The following is a 15,119-nucleotide window of genomic DNA, read 5'->3' on the forward strand; positions in this document are numbered from 1 at the left end:
GCCTATCTTACCACAATAAAAGCATTTAGGAGCATAGTCATGTTTATGCGAGGTCATACCTTGTGGTGTCCTTTTTCTTGATGCACTGCCTCTCCTGTGATTAGCCACTGCTTTCCCTTTTGGCTTGAACTTTGTCATCAATGCAAGATCTGAATTTTGAGGTTTGAGAGACAACCTCCTTTCCTCTTCCTGTAGCAAAATCCCAGTGAGCTTTTCAAATCCTGGAGGATTTTCTCTTGCATTCAATTCGGTTATAAACATCTAATAATCATCCGTCATGCCATTCATGGTACCAGATCATCATTTGCCACAATTTGACCGATATCAGATAATTTATCTTTAACTTCCTTTATCCGAGATATGAATGAAGAAACAGAATCATTCTCCTCCATCTTGATTAAGAGAATCTTCTTCCTGAGGTACAAGGTTCGACTGGTGTTCTTGATCTCATACATCTCTTTGAGAACTGTCTAGATGTCATTCGTTGTCTTTCAATCTCGAATGTGAGGGATGATGCAATCTTTGATTGATAAATTGAGTAGCACCTATGCCTTCATCTCCCTCTTCTCCCAGTCTTGAATTGTTGTATGCAATCCACCAGTTGTAGTAGTCGGCTTGACTTCATCACTGGTGGCAATGCTATAAGCATTTTGTCCCTCAAGCAAAGTTTGGAGCTTAAATTTTCAATTTGTGTAATTGGAACCATCAAGCTTATTACTCTCATTGAGATAAGCTTCGACAATTTGATTATTCATCTTGAATGAATAAAATCTTCAACAATTTGAGCAAACCTCAAATGTAAAAAAAATACCTTGTTCACTACAAATTTCCTTCACAAAAAATTGCCCTCCTCCAATTTCACTTAAAAGAATTCCAGATCCTCTTTTTCTTTTTAAAAAAGATCACTCCAAAAATACACACCCTTTTTTTTTAAATAAGGATTCCTTCAAAAAATAATGAAATTCCTTTTTGTTTTTAATTAAAGAATTAAAATCTTTAATTAAAAAACTTCCCAAATTTAGAAATCCACGTGAAGCTTTAATGTAAAAAGGGTGGGTAAAAAAAATCCACGTGAAGCTTTAAAGTAAAGAGTGGCTTTAAAGAAAATGCATAGATACTTTACAATTTAAAAAAAACTTCACATGTGGCAATGTGTTGTGAAAAGACAACCACCGTTAATCTCCTTCAAACACAGCCACAAATTTAATCGCCTCTCGTTAAATTTAACGCAGCAAACAAACGCAGTCTTTAACCACCGCAGCCACTGCTTTTCCACTGCTTTAATTGTCGCGGTTGTTCAACTCTTTTTCACGACTAGTCGCAGGTGTACACTAGAAACCTGCAACAATGTCCGAATATAAAAAATTGCATAGCCTCGAATAGTATTGTCGTGAGTACTCTTCTTTCAACCTGCGACGATGTCGCGATTTTATATTCCTCAACTCAGCTTACAAGCCTCTCATTCCTACAGCTCTAATACCATGTCAACAGTTGCATATGGAAGACATGAATTGGCAAACAACACAGGAGGAGCTCACAGGTGCAGATCACCAGGAGCTCCTACAAGCAAATATGCCACTTAGGCTTCACATTAAACTCCACTAATAAATAGATACACATTGTTAGGGATAGTAAATCAAATCCCTAAATGATAGGAACTGAATATCCAAGAAAGTCATAATCATAACTACGTAACAATGATCACCTAATCTCCATTAATTCTAACACTTTCTATTTTATTTTTTTAATTGGAGATATAGTATTGGTCATTTATTGAATGTAATATTGGAAATTGTGATGAAAATATTAGTCTAACTCTCGCTAAATTTCCAAAATTGTTTATGATATAGCTTTGATTTTTTTTTCTTTTTTTCTAGTAGTCTCTCTGGTTTGATTTGGTGGTATAAATTATATATGTACATAAATTTATCTCTTCAAATTTTTAGTTAGTTGTATTTTTCTAATTAAGTATCAGTTTTTTTTTAAATATTTATTTTTTAATTATTCAAACATAAATTGTGAAAATTAGAATTGATTGTGACAGAGATTTATCTATTCTTTATTCCACTCATTTCCCATTGTAATGGAAGAAAGTTCAACCACTTCACAAAGTAGACCACCCCATTCCCAATAAAAATCTTCCACATTGGCATCAAAAAAATCCAAATCAAAGAATATCAAGAAGCAAACAAAGCCTTTGAAGCAAGACTATGGGTGGTCGTGAAATGAACTCAATCTTATAGTGTAGGAACAAGTGGAACAACTAGTTCAAAGGTTTGGTTTTGCCCTTATTGTAAAAAAGCAGAAATTGGGGAGTGTAGCAAGAGTTCGATGGCATTTACTTGGAATGGGGAAAAATAACAACACTTTATGTCAGAGTGTACCTAACACAGAGAAATCATCTCTACATAAGCAATTTAATGAACATGAAAAGTTGAAACATATTTATGAAGGTTTAATTCAAACCAAAAACAATCCTAATGGGTTGGCAGTTGGTGGTCCACACTCTTATTCTCAACATCAAGTTTTGTTTCCCACCTTGAAAACTTATGGGATGTAAAAGGGAGGGAAAAGCTTGATGCATCCATTGGACAATTTTTTTTTCACATTGGCATAACTTTCAATGTTAGTAGGTCTCCTTATTGGAAGGAAATGGTACATTAGATAAATTTGGAGGTTAAAACTAGTGCTCAAAGCCAAAAATGTACAACAAAAATCAAATTTATAAGAATCAATAGGATTCAATATGATAATGGAAAGCATGGGGGATGATTCACCATTTTTGGAGTTTAAACAAACACACACACACACTACTTTTTCAACTTGTATTTTCAACTTATCTCCCTAGGATTTTACTTAAATTTCGAGTGGGAGTACTCGTTGGATGCATAATTAAATTTTTCATCCAAATAGTAACCATGTTGCATACTTTTGAAGAACCCTACTACATAAAAAATGTGAAATACATGAGAAAAACATGATAGTAATAATTTTTTTCATGTATTTCACATTTTTTGTACAGTAGGGTCCATTAAAAATATGCAATATGGGTACTCCTTGGACGCAAAATTAAATTCCACATCCAATGAGTGCTTCTACTCGAAATTTATGTAAAATCATAAGGAGATAAGTTGAAAAAATATTTTTTTTCTTTTTTTCCCTCCAAAACTTGATGAGATAATCTAATCTTATTTTATTATTTGCATTACTATTTTATAATATTCCTTAGGATGCCCATTTTAGACCTTAGTTTTTTTTTTTTTTTCAGATGAGGGATCTAGTTAACACTGCCCCTAAAGGTTACAAACCTCCTAGTTATGAAAAAAATGAGGACAACAATGTTATCTAAAGAGAGGGCTTGATTTGAAGTCAGACTTCATGACATTAAAGATAATTGGAAGGAAATTGGGGTCTCCCTTGTCTCAGATGGTTGGACATATGTCAACATTGTCCCCTTATCAATATTTTGGTTTATAGCCTAAAAGGAGTTATGTTCTTAAAATATCATGATACCACAAGAAAGAAAAAATATGGTCCATGTCTAATGGGCCTCTTCAAAGAGGCAATAGAGGAGATTGGAAGAGAAAATGTGGTCCAAATTATTACAGATATTGCCTCAAACAATGTTTTTGCTAGGGGGTTGATTGAGGATGAATACCCAACAATAGTTTGGACTCCTTGTTCTATGCACTGCATGAATTTTCTCCTAAAATATATTAATAACATTACATGGGTTGCAGGGTGCGATCATACCAACGTTAATGCACCAGATCGCATCATAACTATGCAGTTAAAATGATTGATGGATCAAACTCTTGGTTGATGGAGCTGTATTCAAACATTATGTTGTTGAAGGAGTTGAGGTTAAGCGATCGAAGCACATATTGTTTTTAGTCGTAGCGGGTTCAAATCTCTGGAGACATGCTCTACTTGGTTAAAATTGTGAAAAAAACTGTATAAAGTGAGTTCTACTGGGTAGTCCCATAACTTTTTCATTGAAAAAAAAACATTACATGTGTTGCAAAAACTATAGAAAATATGCTACAAAATTTTATTGTTAATCATGCAACATCCATAGCAATCTATAGGAAATATGCAAATCTTCAAATGTGTTGAGACTAGATTTGCATCTACATTCATTATGCTTCAACGCCTTATTAAATTGCATCAATCTTTGAGAGAGATGGTGGTATCAATGGATTGGTAGAGGTGGAAGGGTTCTCATATTGGGGATGGCCCAATAGTTGAGGAAATTATTATTGGGCTTTGTTCAGAGGATTTTTGGAGGATAGTGGAGGATATTGTCACCCTCATTACACCTATTGTTTCCACTCTTCGCATATTTTATAGTGATCAACCATGCTTAGGGGATGTGCTTTATAGTATCAATCAAACAAGAGAGAAATTGCTTCATGACATGATGGAAGATGAAAATTATAGGATCGACAAAGACACTAGAAATGAAGTGTGGGAACTTAGTCTAACAAGGTGGAAAATGATTCATAGCCCTCTTTATTCAATTTCATTCATACTCAATCCTAAATGGTTTCATAAGAAACCATCTCCAGATGTTGAGATGATGCAAAATTGGAACAATTTTATAAGTAGGTGTTATAATCGCCAGGATTGCACTACTTTACGACTTGAGTTGGGAAAGTACTTGAGATTAGAAGGCCACTTTGGAAATGAAGATTGTGCATACAATAGAGAACAACTTGGAGCCATAGAATTCTAGATGTAATATGATACAATAACTCCCTTGCTTCATGGATTGGATATCCGTTTTCTTTCACAGGTATGCTCAATAACAAATTCCTGAATTATTGTTTAAGAAATTAAGTCTAACGTTCATTTTGGATTATTTTTCTTTTAAGATTTCAAATGCATATTTCTCACATAATTTTAATTTTATTTCACACGTGACTAGTTCATCTGCATGTGAAAGAAACTGGAGTGAATGTGATTTTATCCATTTGAAAAAGAGGAATCACCAAGGCGGAAAAAATGCACAATATTTGGTGTTTGTACACTCAAATCTACGCTCGTTATCTCGACAACAAGAAGATTACAAAACTAGACCCACAAGAATGTGGGATTATTGTGGTTCACAAGATCATGGAGATGATGAGATTCCACTTGAGGTTCTAGAAGACAATGTTGAAGACATGCTTGATAATACCAAGCAGTTTACTAACCAAAATAATGCTTTTGGAATTGGCTCAAGCTCAACAACCATTCTAGAACTTATGAACTTGAAAATTTAGGTTATTAGGTTTACTTGCATTTTAAATATGAATTATTATAAGTGGCTTTAGAGATACATCTATCTTCAAAAGTATACATTTAATTATTTATATTTCAAATATGTTATTCTCATAAATGTTTGTTATTTTTTTTTGGAATTAATGATTTGTTAAATTTTTTGATCTACAAAATTATCACTTCTTTCTTAAAACTAAATTACTATTTATGAATGTTTCTTTATAACTTCTCAAGTGGCAACATTTGATTTTTATTATTAATGCTTTGTTTTATATTGTTCACCTTTAATTTGATTATTTGTCTCTCCTTATTTCTTATATACAAAACCTCCAAACTTCATTTCTCGTGTCGTTCTCCTTTCTCGTTTCATTTCTTCTTTCTGGTAACATAGGCATGCAATAAGCCAATGATTTGATACATTGAATTTACATTTTGTCTCTTGAATACCACTTTATTTTCATCTAATAAACAAGATAGAAAGGTAGGAAACCAATCATTGGCTTACTACATGGTGCTTAATAGGTCGTCCAATAAATATCGCTTTCAACTTGGCTTAGGAACCTAAATGATTCATGTTGATAATAGAGTCATTAAATATGAGTCAATTGTAGAATTTGGCCCAAATGATCTGACTTAAAAACCGAGTCATTGAATCTGAAATGATCTGATTCCAAGTTGAAAACCGAGTTAATTGGTGGCCAAGTCAAATTTGTGGTGACTTTTGTATAAATTTGTTGGAAGACAACAAGTTTATGTCTTATTTTGATAATTTTCAAGCTAATTAAATTTTTTTGAATGTCCCCACTCAAAGACATTTTCTTCTGTATAACTTAGATTAATGCTACTTTCAGAAATGGATAAAATTGTTGGTGGCCAAAAAGTTCATTATTTTGATCATGTTTCACCCAATTAAAAAATTATAAATGCCCCCCACTCAAAGACATTTTATTCAATATAACTTAATGTATTGCCACTTTAGGAAGAAAACAAGATGATTATAGGGATGAAATAATTATAATGAGTTGATTTTCCATCCCACTTGTTTGATTGTCTCTTGAAGTTCCAAAACAAGATGGTTTTGTCGAATCAATGCATTTATTTTTCCACTAATTTTTCGGTTGTGGCTCATTTTATACCATGGCTTTCACTCCCTCATTTTTACTCTCTTAAAAGCAGAATGGAAACTACTGGAAACTATGTTGTGATCTTTTTTTGTATATAATATTGGATGCCTAACAGTTAACTTGGATTTTATTTGTAGGTGAGAATGAAACTTCCTCAAACATTGAAAGATGAGATGAATTTACCAGCTATACAACATCCTTGCTAGTGCCCAAAGAAGAGCAAGATAAGAAGATGCAAAAACAAAGGACAACGATCTAGGGGTGTGTCTAATGCTGGACTTCTTTCATCATTTTCTAGACGACAAGAACCTCTGTAGTATGGTTGTGTATCCTAATGTAACCATTAAGATCTTGTTGATTCAACTTGTAGGTTGAGTCAACTTGTGTACCGTTGTGTATAAACAAGTTGAGCTGATTTGAGTAGCTTGAAAGTCAAGATCCAAATCTTTTGTATACCAGATAGGAACATCATAAGTGCTTGGAAGAATAAAGAAAAGAAGTCAAGGTGAGTAATGTTGTTACTAAACATATTAAAATTTTGATTTTGTGGAGACAATTAGGAAATGCCTAAGTCAACCCAATACTGCTTTGACTAGAATAAAGCAAACATGTTACTTCAATAATTTTTTGATCAAGGACTCTCTCAATATTGATTAACACTTTTTTCTAGAAACTTCACATTTATTAAACATTGTATGTGATTTTCAGGACATAAGAGACTTAGAGCACATGAAGAACAAAATGGTGAAGGCATTTTGAATTGCTCATGAGTTAAACCTAGACACTTCTATACCTAGACATTTAATGGGGGTTATTATTTTCTTTAGTGTTTGAACATTGAGAGATATACTTTTATTGTGTAATTATAACGGATTAAGCTACTATAAGAAATAATGTTGACTTCTTTATCTCATAAGCATTATTTTTAGAGATAACTAGATCACAGGAATTTCTAATCCTCCTAATGGATGTCACAGAGGTCCGCAAAAAAACAAGATCCTTTATAGTAACCTTTGAGACCTCAAAGGTTCTTTTCCTGTAATTCTTTTCAAAATAGATGCCAAAATGGATGGAATAATTATAATATCACAATTACAATGGTCACTAGTTGTATTTACTATATTTTGGGTCTTAGGAAGCACAAGCATATACTACATAATCAGATCCCAATTTGGAATCCCTAATGCATGGTTACAATGTCTGCATTTTTGCATATGGTGAAATAGGATTTGGATAGCCCCACATCATGGTTAAAGTCTTTCTTCTAAGGGTTCCTTTTTAAAAATTTGGTGGTTTGTTTGAACATGTGGATTGCTAATAATGTTCTTTGCGATATGTTGACTATGCAAAATACAGATTCTATTTCAGGGTGTAATCTTCATAGATGCCTTAATTTGCTAGATCTTGTTGGAAGTGAGAAGGTGGATAAATATGAAGTAGCTGAATATCATTTGAAAGAAACACAAAGAAAAATATAATCATTTCAAGCACTTGACTTTTACCGACATTGTGACTTTTCCCTCAATTTTGTCTTTATAATGAAATTGTAACTTGGCATCCTAGAAGTATGGCATGTGATTTTAAATTATGGCATATAAAATATAAGTTGTTTCAATAAGCCATGGCCCTCTTCTCCTTGCGTTATAAGTGAGGGGGGTGATGTAGCCAATGGTTTAAGGATAATATATTTCATGATTTTTTGTTGTAAATATGAATGTGTCTATTAACTATTTTTGTGTAATGATTTTCCTAAAAAATTCATGTTAAAAATATTTATCATGTGTTCTCAATAACATACTTTATATAACTTTCGTGTAAATGCGAGTGAGGCCTACCAGATACAAAATCAAATGATATTAGAGCTTTAAAATCAACAACTCATCTGGAAATTGAGGAATCTAGTATGTCCCAATGGAATTCTAATTGAAATTGTAGTCATACCAGTTTACAGAGTAAGCACCTGTCCAGTTATTGTGCAAAGAATATTTAGTTATTGCATGATTCCATGTTGTTATTATTTTTTGTTTGTTAATTTGTCTACCCCAGAATGGGATAGTAACTAGCCTGGGATACATCAAGAGTATTCATATATGGCCCACTAGTTTTCCAATAAGAAATCTATTCTCCATAAAATATTTGAAGAAAAACACTATCACAAACTAACCCTCCAAATAATTGACCTTTAACCCATAAAAGAGCTTAACAAAAGACAATTATTATTTGATATGAGTTTGCTTATGTCAACGATTTGTTGTTTGAATTTTTTATTATGTCATCTATTTGGTATTTGAGTGTTTGGTGTCTATCATGTTTTCTATTTATTGATTTAATGTTTGATTAATTGCATAATATGAGTATGTGTTTGTAAGATTGCATGAAGGAATGATCTTGTTTTAAGACGATTGTACTAACACATATGTACTAAGACAACTGATATGCGTTGGAGTGTAAGCAGGTGCTAGTTGTAGTAGTATAAGTAATGAATGTTAGTTTATTATGACATGGTTGTTAGTCTTGGAAAAGGTTGATTTCAATTAATACACATGATGTTTTTATCCTTAGAACATGTGGCTAACATGTGTAAACAGTTGCAGGGCAACCTGCTTGGGATTAGCATGACAAGGTAATAATTGATTTGTTTATATAACTATCTATTGGGTGATATGACAGTATATCATAAGACTCAATTATAGCAAGGTACAGGTAAAATAAAGGAATTGGGTGAGAATTCCTTTGGATATGTTTGGAAACCACAATTTCAAACGAATGAAGGCTTTGAATACATGAAGTCTTCTTAACCTAGATTTTTCCTGATATTATGTGGATATATGTTATATTCCTAAACATGTATTTGATAGATATATTAAGTTGTTTTTCACCTATGGCTTTATTCACCAAAGGAATGGAGTCCCTTGAGAGATGATATATGTACGAGTTCAATTACAGGTCAGCGTGATGGGTACAACAAGGTAAGGTAACCGGTGTATTGTTATATTTATTTATACACTGTCAATTATGTGTTTATGGCAATATGATACAAGGGATTGCATGGAAAAGAGACTACCATGAAATCTTAAAGAAGGCTCAGGTTGAGTTTTCGCTTGGAAAATTGGGAACCCATGGGGTTGAGTCATGGTGTTTGTTGGGAGTTTTGTGCCTTTGGTATTTTGTGATTTTTTTGAGATTGATTTATGGGTTTTGATTATGTCTGGTGCAAGGTATTTCCACTTTATTTGTGATTCCGTGTTTCTATTGTTGTTTCATGGTTTTCTTCTTGTTTGTTTCTTGTTCTTAACTTTATTTTTTGAGGGTCTTGGGAATTTTTTGGGAAGGAAGAAGTTAATGGAGCTCGGGAAGAGCTAAATGAAACCCAACAGGTAATGTAAGACCTGGATGAAGGTTGGTGCATGAGTAAGGGTAGTTGAAGGAAAGAGAAGGATAGTTGGTTGGATTAGTTGGGTCCATTGATGTAAATGGACAGTGGTAGGATATTCATGAGGCTTCATCTCCATCCTAGCAGTATGAAACACAGTGGTTCCACCTAAAGAAGGGAATTGAGAACCCACTGTCAAATATGATAAACAAGTGGAGACTCAAAAATTTCCTTTACTATGATTCTAAGGGCTAAACCATACTACAGGCTATCAAGAGACTCTAGAGAACACCATCTCCACCCCCTAGCCCCACGAGGCATCCCGAGATTTACCCTCACTTGAAGGAGAATTCCTCCCGTACTCATGTTGTTGAATTGAAGGTATGATAGCCTCTTGAGAGCGATGAAAGAAGCTAGTGTCTTCCACTCTGCTATAGGTATCATTGACTCTTGCTACTCAGGAATTATCCATGCCTCTACCATCCAAAATGTGCACCCGATTACTTCTTCAACACATGTGAGGATTTCTTTGAAGTTTTACCCAATAACTCTTGTGCGTTCTCCTCTTTTCACGTGATGTAGAGAATCATTACTTAGAACTCCTCAACCACTGCTAATATATGCTCTTCTGAACTCTCACATAATTCCCCCCTCTCTCTCCATATGTGCGTGCATATCCCTACACTATCCTCTCTCCATTCCTATGACCATCCCCTATGCAACTGCTTCCTAGGGTGACTTCCTAGGTATTTTCCCACTGCACACTTAGTTTTTGTGCATTAAATTCTTTGTCCTTTTGTTGTCTTGTGTATTTCCCAAGCTATCATGGGCTTTGTCCACTATTTTTCAATCCATAAATTATCACCAGTAGTCCCATTCAACACACCATTCTAGTGCATTTAAATCTCAACAACCAACCTTCAATGGTTGTCCAAATTATCTAATTTCTTCCTTCAATAAGTAAGCTGAATATCCCAAACAATTGACCTCACTCAACCCCTTTGGAGTGTCCCTTACTCACCCCATTTTAATTTTCCCATTTCGAATAAATGAATTAATTACATGGAAAGGTCAAGCCAATTAAAAGTTGGGTTGCTACAATTACATAAGTCAGTCATTACATCCACTAGCAATAAGAACAAATATGGTCCCATACTGAATGGTACAAATTATGTAATGTGGGAAATTAATATGAAGATATTTTTGAAGAATTTGGACCAATAGTAAGAAATAGTCACAAAATATGAAGGACTTGAAGCTACAAACTTAGCAACATTGAAAATGCTCAAAGAAATGCTTCAATAGAGAGAAAAAGAAAGGATTTAAGAGCACTATGAAATTTACACAATGGAGTTTAAGACTCCATTTTCCCTAATATTGAAGTAGAAAACAATGCACTTCAAGCTTGGGAAATTTGGGAAAAAGCATAGCAAGGGACAAAAACAGTCAAGAATGCAAAGCTTCAAATCCTTACGAAGAAGTTTAAAACTTTGCCAATGAGATGTATGGAAACAATTGATCAATCTATGACTTAGATCATGGAGGTAGTAAATCAACTAAAAACTCATGGAGAGGATGTCACAAATCAAAAGGTGGTTGAGAAAATTCTTAGAATTCTCCCACCTTCAATTGACATGCTTGTGATATCTATAGAAAAAAGTAAATATCTATCCCATATTTTAATTGAAGAATTCACAGGATCAATGTTAAATCATGAGTTAAGAATTAAATATAGAAATCACTCATTAGAAAATGCCAAACTCAATCCACAATTAGTATAGGAAGCGTCAGAAGTAATAGAAGTAGCGAAAAAATAGGAGTAGGATGTTCTAGCAATAAAAACAATACATCAAGTCAACCTGAACAACCTCATGATTAACCTCAAAATCAAATAGGAAGAGGTAGAAAAAACAAGGGAAGAGGAAGGATAAACAATTGAAATATAAAAATCTATTACTTCAAGAAGTATGGCCATTTTGAAATTGAGTGTAGGAAGAAATAGTTTGATTTGAACAAAGGTAGCACAAATATTTCAAGCACTGGTGAAGATGCAACATCTTCTATGTTTATTTCCTATTCAAAAACACAATAAAATAATAATGAAGATCCTAGGTTACTGGAATGATGTTGTAGTAACAATATGATAGGTAATAAAGACGTTTTTTTGAAGTTTTGATTAAATTGTTAAAAATCATATTAAAATGAGTAATGATCATCTTTTTAATTCCTTAGGAACATGTATTTTTACAATTGTAAACAAGCATAATGAAAAGGACATTCATGATGCCTATTATGTACAAAGTCTGAAACACAATCTATTAAGTGTAGGACAATTGAATGAAAATGGTTATGAAGTCAATTTTAAAGGTCCTACCTGCACAATTCATAACAAGCCAGCCAGTTAAACTCATAACAAGGATCTAGATAACCAAGAATGGGATGTTTCCTCTAGTCATGAGAAATGTCAAGAAGTCATTATCATATGCTAAGTTTGTAGCAAGTTTCGATGAAGCTTTGTAATGAAAATATAGATATGGCCATTTAGCTTTTAAAAGTCTTGATCTTTTGCAAAAGAAGTGTATGGTCCTAGTTCTACATGTGATAGATGGCCATCATAATCCATGTGAAAGTTGTATCCCTATCAAACACCAAAGAAATAGTTTCCAAATATTTCCAGATATAGAGCCCAAATTCCACTAGATCTAGTTCACACAGACCTTTGCATTCTAATGCAGACCTAGTCGATAGGAGGAAGTTTTTACTTTCTAACATTTATTAATGATTTCAACATAATGACATGGGTATTCTTCATAAAAAACAAATCGGATACATTTGAAAAATTCTAGGATTTCAAAGCCATTGCATACAAGTAAAGTGGCAAGCAATTTAAAGTATGAAGATCAAATGGAATAGGTGAATATGATTCTAGATAATTTGCAACATATTGCAGGGATAAAGGTATCAAAACGAATTTTACAACAAGGCACACTCCATAACAAAATGGAGTTGTATAAAAGAAAATTTAGAGCAACATGAATATGGAAAGAAGTATGTTGAAGGCAAAGAATTTTCCAAATGAGTATTGGGTACAAGTAATAGCATGCTCAATTTATATTTTGAACATATATCTGTCCAAAAGTGTTTAAGAGAGAGTTCCATTCAAAGATTGGAGTGGTATGAAGACAAGCGTATCACACTCGAGAATCTTGGTTGTGTAGCTCATGCACACATTCAAGGTGAAATGAGAAGGAAATTGGATAAAAGAATTGAAAAACACATATTTTTTGGTTATATTGAAGAATATAAGGCTTATAAATTGTATAATCATGTCACCAAGAAAGAAATAATTTCAATATATGTTAAATTCTTTGAATATCAAGCATGGAATGATCAAGATAATATAAAAACAACAATCAAATTTCTCCACATGCATTCAAACCAAGTGGAGCAACATAAGTGGAACAACCAAGACAAGAAATACCACAACAACAAGTTCTAATTGAATGGGAAAACCAAGGAGGAAAAAATGCACACAATCCATAAGAAATGAATATGATCCCACCATTCCGTAAAAAACACAAAGTTAGAGAGAAACTAATGAATAGCTAGATAATGATCAGGTACATTTTGACTTGTGGTCTTGTCGGCCAACACATTTTAAAGAAGCAAAAAAAATAAAGAGTGGGTTGAAGCTATGAATGAAGAAATTGCAACAATAGAGAAGAATGACGCGAAATATTTTAGATCTACTAGTGGGAAAAACAAGCATTGGAGTCAAATGGGTCTATAAGACCAAGTTTAAAGAAAAAGGGAAAATTGAAAATCATAAAGCCAAATTGGTAGCAAAAGGATTTTCTCACAACATGGAGTACATTATGATGTAACCTTCACCCCAGTAACAAGGTTGGATACTATCATAATAGTATTAGAAATAAAATCAATAAATAATTAGCCATTTTACCAAATGGATGTCAAATCAACATTTTTAAATGGGATCTTGAAGGAAGAAGTTTATATAGATCAACCTCTAGGATATGAAGTCAAGGTTCAAGAGTTGAAAGTTTACAAGTTAAAAAAGGTTTTGTATGGTTTAAAACAAGTCCCCAGAGCATGGTGCAATAGAATTGATTTTTATATGATTGATAAAAGATTCAAACATAGAATTAATGAACCCACTATCTATACAAAAATAGCTCTCCAAGATAATTTTTTATTTTTTTCATTGATGTTGATGATATGATTTACACATGAAATTTGCAGCTTGAATATTGTCAAACAGATTTGGAGAAGGAATTTGAGATGACCAATATTCATCACATGAAATATTTTCTTGGAATAGAGGTTGAATGGTCTGAAAAGGGAATTTTCATTTGTCAAAGTAAGTATTAAGATACATATTGACAAGGTTCAGGGTGAGTGAATGCAAGATAAAACCAATCATCCTGTTGTAGCAGCTACAACCACCTTCCAAAATATTTTCCATGCTTTGATTCTGGAGCTTCCTTTCTATCGACATGAGCTTACCTTTGATTGTCGTCAAGTATTCATGATTTGATCAAAAATTATTCTTTTCACATGTACTTGTGTTTTCTTATTTTCATACTTAACTGATCTTTTTAAGTCATAACCATCCTTCTTACTTGATCTTGTAGCAGTTCTGTGTTTGCCTCCAGAAATTGCACAATCCATGAGGGAAAGCTAGCCTTGATGATGGAAATTGTGCAATCTTGATAGGAAGCTCAACCTTGAGCTTGAGAACTGAGAATTTATGGATGGAAGGACAACACTAAGCTTAGAAACTATGCAATGCACTCCTTGAGCTCAGGAACTGTGAAATACACTGAGTTGGGAAGTTGGCCAGTTCCCCAAAATTACGCAATATTCATTGAAGTGTGCATGGAAAGTTTCCTAAAAAAGACAAAAAGAAAAAAGTAAAAAATAAATCCATAGAAAATATGGATTCATCATTAGTTCTCTGAGGATGGCATAGTCCCTATTTTTAGAAATTTTTGCCAAGTGTTGTTTTTTCCTTGATTTTAGGCATACACGTCATAAACCCCAATCCGCCCAGATATATTTAATAGATGCCTCTAGAGATCATTTGAACATTCGATCTTGGAGATCTAACATTGCTGAGGAGATCAAGGAACATTCGGTGGAGTTGTCATCATGTTTTTCGGTGAGTTTTTCTTTTGTCTTCTTTTGCTCCTTTTTCTGTCACTTTTTATCGTTTCGCTTCTATGAGTGTTGTTTTTCTTGTTTCTCTTCATGGTCATTGGCATTTTAACTTGTATTAGTTTGTAGAAGTGTTGTTACATTTTTCTGTTTTCCTTTCATAAGTGTCGCATTGATTTTATTGT

Source organism: Pinus tabuliformis, chromosome 9 (assembly GCF_031772625.1).
Source record: "Pinus tabuliformis cultivar Carrire ecotype Pingquan chromosome 9, CPIR1, whole genome shotgun sequence".
Classification (NCBI taxonomy): domain Eukaryota; kingdom Viridiplantae; phylum Streptophyta; class Pinopsida; order Pinales; family Pinaceae; genus Pinus; species Pinus tabuliformis.